Below are 6,000 nucleotides of genomic sequence, written 5' to 3' on the forward strand. Positions count from 1 at the left end.
ATCTCTGTCTCTCTCTCTCTATCTCTGTCTCTCTCTCTCTTTCTCTCTCTATCTCTGTCTCTCTCTCTTTCTCTCTGTCTGTCTCTCTCTCTCTCTCTCTCTCTCTCTCTCTCTCTCTCTCTCTCTCTCTCATTAACCTTGCACATTATGACGGAATTTAACTGTGTTTTTGTCTTTCTCTTCTCGTACTAACATTTTGCTGATCTTAATTTCTTGCAGGTTGTGAGGGAAACTTTACTGGTAGATTCTGTGAAGGTACGCATTTCCCTTTGTCCTCTCTCTCACACTCTCTGTCTCTGTCTCTGTCTGTCTGTCTCTGTCTGTCTCTCTGTCTCTGTCTATCTCTGTCTCTGTTTCTCTCTCTCTCTCTCTCTATTTATCTCTCTCTCTTTCTCTCTCTCTCTCTCTCTCTCTCTCTCTCTCTCTCTCTCTCTCTCTCTCTCTCTCTCTCTCTCGTGTAGTGTATCTTTGTCTCTGTCTCACTCTCTTTCTCAACAAGACTCGATTCTCAGCAGAGACGAGATACAAACTTATTTTGCATGATTTTGCATGATTTAAATAATAATGGATGATGATTGGGAGATGGTAATAGAGACAGCTTAAAAAACGTGACACAGAAACATGCGAAACCTTGAAAGAACAACTGTGCAAGCAAAGAATTACAATGTGAATGAGAACCACTTTTGTTCATATATGTTTCTAACTCACGGCACCATATTTCAACAACAGTTAAACTAGCCACTAGAAAACCAGAAATATATGGTCATTTCCGTACATAAAAAAATAAACAAATTTAATAAAATATGGTTACAATTTAACTCCTCCCTCCTGTTACCTGCAGAAAAAGAAGAGTTTAACCCATCTGAAATCGCCTTTTGACCCCTCATATCTCTCGCCCAGACCTCTATCAATAAAGAAAAGCCTTCTCCGAGTCAGTGAAATTAGTTTAGCGCAGCTCTGTACATGGTTTGCTTAGCTTTGCTTTTATTTTCTATTTAACAATGCTCAGATAGCTTAGAATGGTATTTGAAGATTTGTATCCACCAAACAATGATATTTGACACAGACTGAGGGAGCCATTGTTATAAAATGAAATTTGTGTTTACTCAATAGTAAGTCTTAAGTAGGGGAGAGTTACTGATATCGTACCACTTAAGGACAAACAGCTCTATAACGCAACCATTTTATGCTAGGCACTTCAAATTGTCCATAAACACTCATCTCCTGTGCCTTCAACGTTCCGTATATTGTTTTCAATGAAAAAAACGCAAACTTGGTTTCAGTACGGATTTAAAAAAATCATCCAAATGGTACGAATTACAAGACCAGTTCTGTAATGCGTACCTGTCAGTCACTTATAACGTACTAGGGGTACGATATTAGTGACCTTGTGGTACAATATCAATAACTCTTGAAGCAGCGCTGAAGCCCATTCCGTTTGCAATGTCTGCCAGACATTTTTTCATGTCCTCTGATGTCCAATTCGAGGGGGAAAGCATTTTTCTGAAACAACTTCAGGCTTCAGACTTCTTTATAAGTACTCCTAAATGGATCATTTGGCAATTAATAGGAGGTTGTGTCATCCTGCATATCGTACCAGAAGTCATTGTTATCGTACCACCGGTACTACATCAAGACTCTGGCTGGTACGATATGCGTGACTTCGGTAGGCTGGACAATAAGTAGATCTAGCCTTCTACATGTAAAGCAAAGGCCCATGTTTTGATCCAAATGCAGCCTACACTCAACAAGGTATTAATGTATAGTCAAGTTAATTTGCTCAGTGGTGTAGTCTTTGCATAGTCACACAAATTTGTCACTACGAAAATAACATCAAAATGCGAAAAAATTGAATTTTTCGTTCTTGCTAGTGGTTTTCTCGCTAGCTGCCATGTTGACACCGGAAGAATGCTTCTTTCCTACGGGGTTCTCCCCACACTTCAGCAGGGGCTTCAGACATTCGTCATTTCGCGGGAATGGGGGTGGTACGATATGGATAACAGGTACGCAATCAGTAACTCCCCCCTACGTCTAACGTATTACGTCTCTCTGTTTCTGTCTCTCTCTCCCCCCTCTCTCTCTCTCTCTCTCTCTCTGTCTGTTTGTCTGTCTCTCTCTCTGTCTCTCTCTCTCTCTGTCTCTCTGTCTCTGTCTCTCTGTCTCTGTCTCTGTCTCTGTCTCTCTCTCTCTCTCTCTCTCGCTCTCTCTCTCTTTCTCGTGGTGCTTATGCTTATTTACTGTACATTTACATGTTATGCCTATATGAATTCATTATATTATGTTGGTTATATGCGTGCGGATGTGTTAATGTGAATGTAAAGGGCACGTTGTAAGATTAGGCCCTTGGCTTAAAATGTTTACCCGGTATGTCAATAAAATGTTCTAAGTCTAAGTCTCTCTCTCTCTCTCTCTCTCTCTCTCTCTCTCTCTCTCTCTCTCTCTCTCTCTCTCTCTCTCTCTCTCTCTCTCTCTCTCTCTCTCTCTCTCTCTCTCTCTCTCTCTCTCTCTCTCTCTCTCTCTCTCTCTCTCTCTCTCTCTCTGCTTCAACTGTATGGTGCGGTGCGAGCGAAAATCTGCTTAAACAATTAAATTCCCTGCACAGAAGAGGGGCAAAGCAAATTGTCACTAACCCGTAGCAGTCAACGTCAGAAAAGCTTAAAGCTGCTAGTTTACTTTCACTGCAGGAGCAGTTTGACTATAACATTGCAGTGTTAATGTACAAGGCACTCCATGGGCTAGCACCACCATACTTGAATGCATTCATAACCGAGGCTCCTGAGAGATACGGATCAGATAAATATCTACTACCAAGGACCCGTGTAGATCTATATAAAAGTTTGCTGGGCCGTCAAGGTGGAACTCTCTTCGTTCGAATGTTAAAACTAGCAAATCTGTAAATATCTTTAAATCTTCTTTTAAAAAAACATCTAAACTGTTCTCTGTAAGTACACACCCGCGGTGACATAATTATGTGAATCTTGCAGTTCTGTCTAATGTATACTATATTAATATTACTATATAATTATATTCACGTCATATTGCATATTTATAGCATATAGTATTCATATTGTTTTACTTCGTATATTAGAGTGATGTGTTTCGTGTGGCCGTGGTGCTTATGCTTATTTACTGTACATTTACATGTTATGCCTATATAAATTCATTATATTATGTTGTTTATATGCGTGCGGATGTGTTAGTGTGAATGTAAAGGGCACGTTGTAAGATTTGGCCCTTGGCTTAAAATGTTTACCCTTTATGTCAATAAAATGTTCTAAGTCTAAGTCTAAGTCTCTAGCTGTCTCTGTCTCTCTATCTCTCTCTGTCTGTCTCTGTCTCTGTCTATGTCTCTGTCTGCTCATATTCAGTCTCTTATTGATTACGCATCCACTCTATGGGACTCTGCAAGTGATAATTCCCTAAAGCTACTCAGCAGATTACACAAAAGAGCGCTAAAAGTAGTATTACTCAAACAGACTACTCTCACCGACTCAGACTACATCAACATAGGGGTCCTACCTCTAAAGTCAAGAATGAATTATAACAAAGGAATAATGATGCATAAAATTATTACAGAAAATGCACCCGAAACCATTTGTTCAAAGTTCTCTTTGAAGAATTCGCACCACTTTATAAAACTAAACACTCCTCTTCCTAGGATAGACCTATTTAAATCAAGTCTTGTTTATTCAGGAAGCAGCCTCTGGAACGCTCTTCCGGACGCCCTGCGGCAATCCACCAACACGGATTCTTTTAGAACAAAATATTCTTTCCATTTAATGAACTCTATGAACAAATAAACTTGATTGGTATGTTTTCTTTGTATACAGTTGTTCATTATCGGATTTATGGTTTATTGTGACAAAATCACGAAGATTTGGCTCTGTAATACATTGTTTTGCTGAGCTAATGTATTGTTGGGTTACTTTCCGTTTATCTTCATTGCTTTACACCCAATTTTGAACACTACCTTATGATCTACAATGCTTCTACATAATGCGCTTCATGTACATAAACTTATATGTTCTACCATTAATGTTTTTATGTAACCTTTTTTTTTTTCTCCCTAGTCATAGTTATAGTAAAATAGTTTAGTCCCTCTTTAGGGCGAGGGCCAGATGCAAAAAAGCATATCTATTATTCTTGTCACCCTCGAAAAAAAAAGATTTGTCATTGTCTATCCTACGTTAACCAATCTATTTTCTTTCAGTCTGTCTTCCGTTACACTCTACATTCTCCTTTGCTTTGATCCTTTTGTAATTGACTTGCCTTATAAACAGGAAACGTGTTTAAATGTTGCAGAGTGCAATCAAACATTTCATGGGAACAATTGCAGCAATAAAATAATGTGACAACAACTATTAAGGAGGATGAAACAAGACAAACAGATTATTGTACAAGTGAAATACAAACTTTCCTCTTTGTTATTCCCTTATTTGCAGACTGTGACATCCTTTGTCATTGATTCTAATCTGTTCGGGCCTGCCATGACATATACCAGTAGATCCTGTAGTGAATGACCTGGTAGTCAAAAAGTATGTCAATATGACTTTTTATATTGAAGGAATAGTCATTCCCTAGAAAACAGGTTGACTCAAGATCTCAGACTGGCCTGGGCATTCCCTTCACTCGAACACATAATAGCTCAGCTTCCTTGCTTCTTCTTGTCAAAAGTAGATTTTTGTAATGAACTATTTTATCTATTATATTGACACTAGTGTTGATTAAGAAATCAATCAAGAAATTCATGTGGTCCACTTCTGCACAGAAAGTGCCAAAAATGTTGTTAAAGGCACAGTGCGCCTCCCGTAAACCATCACAGATACTGTCAGGCTTTTACACACAGTACAAACACCCTTCCATTTGAACGCTCACCAAACGGGAACATCCTAGGTGCCCTACGTAAAGAGCGAGCAATGTTTAAAGAATTAATTTTGCGGATTGTGTCAGAGACAATCGGACCGTGGTGCGTTTTGGCGCTAGACCTAACTTGTAAAGTATAAATAATAAATTGACAGCTTGTTACACAAACATTCTTAAATCATAAAAGAATTCTTTTTTCATCAAGACAAAATCAGTACAATTCGAAGTTTTGAAAGTTTGAAAAAAGAAACGCCCAGAAGCAGGGTCACGCAAGGTCGTGTTTGTCGTAGCAGACAGCAGTTTATGCCTCTCGCCAGTACCTCTAAACAGTCAAAAGCCATCGCGAAAGTTCTTGTGAACCACAGCCGTTTGTTTCGTGCATAGTCAGAGGTACATAATAACGTGCTATTGCAGATAAGCTCACAGCGAGTCGCATTCAAATTACTAACTCACGACTGCATGGCTCAGGGGTAAGATAAACCACGCAAAAATAAATTCTTTGAAAATTGCTCGCTCTTTACGGAGGGCACCTAAGATGTTCTCAAGTGGTGAGTGTTTAATTGAAAGGGTGTTTGTACTGTGTGTAAAAGCCTGACAGTATCTGTGATGGTTTACGGGAGGCTTACTGTGCCTTTAAGTGGAGGGATGGTCTGTTTCTATGTATACTCCTTGGTAGATCTGATATGGTGAGCCGAATTGTTTTTCGGGAAATACCCTTCCTTTAAGCTGTACCTTTTTTCGGAATTTAAATACCCTTTCACAATCTTCCTGACAGATTGCAATGCAGGCACATGGGGCTCGAAGCACTGTCAACATAGCTGTTCCACCGGGTGTGCTGGTTCTACCTGTCAACGTGACAATGGTTACTGTGATGGTGAGTTTATCAACCTCAAATGAATTGTGTCACTTCAGTACGATGCAGCAACATATTCCAAGATGGTTTATACTTTCAGGTTTCTCCTGTTTTCTGTTTTTCAACTCTGAATCATAATGACTATACACTGGGAACATTCACACCATTTCACGTATGTTTTATAGTTTGAACCGCACTGCTACTATTTAGATGATGATTAAACGTACACAGACGCACACACACACATACACACACACACACACACGCACACACACACACACACA

This window comes from Littorina saxatilis, unplaced genomic scaffold, assembly GCF_037325665.1.
Source record: "Littorina saxatilis isolate snail1 unplaced genomic scaffold, US_GU_Lsax_2.0 scaffold_577, whole genome shotgun sequence".
NCBI classification, from domain to species: Eukaryota; Metazoa; Mollusca; class Gastropoda; order Littorinimorpha; family Littorinidae; genus Littorina; species Littorina saxatilis.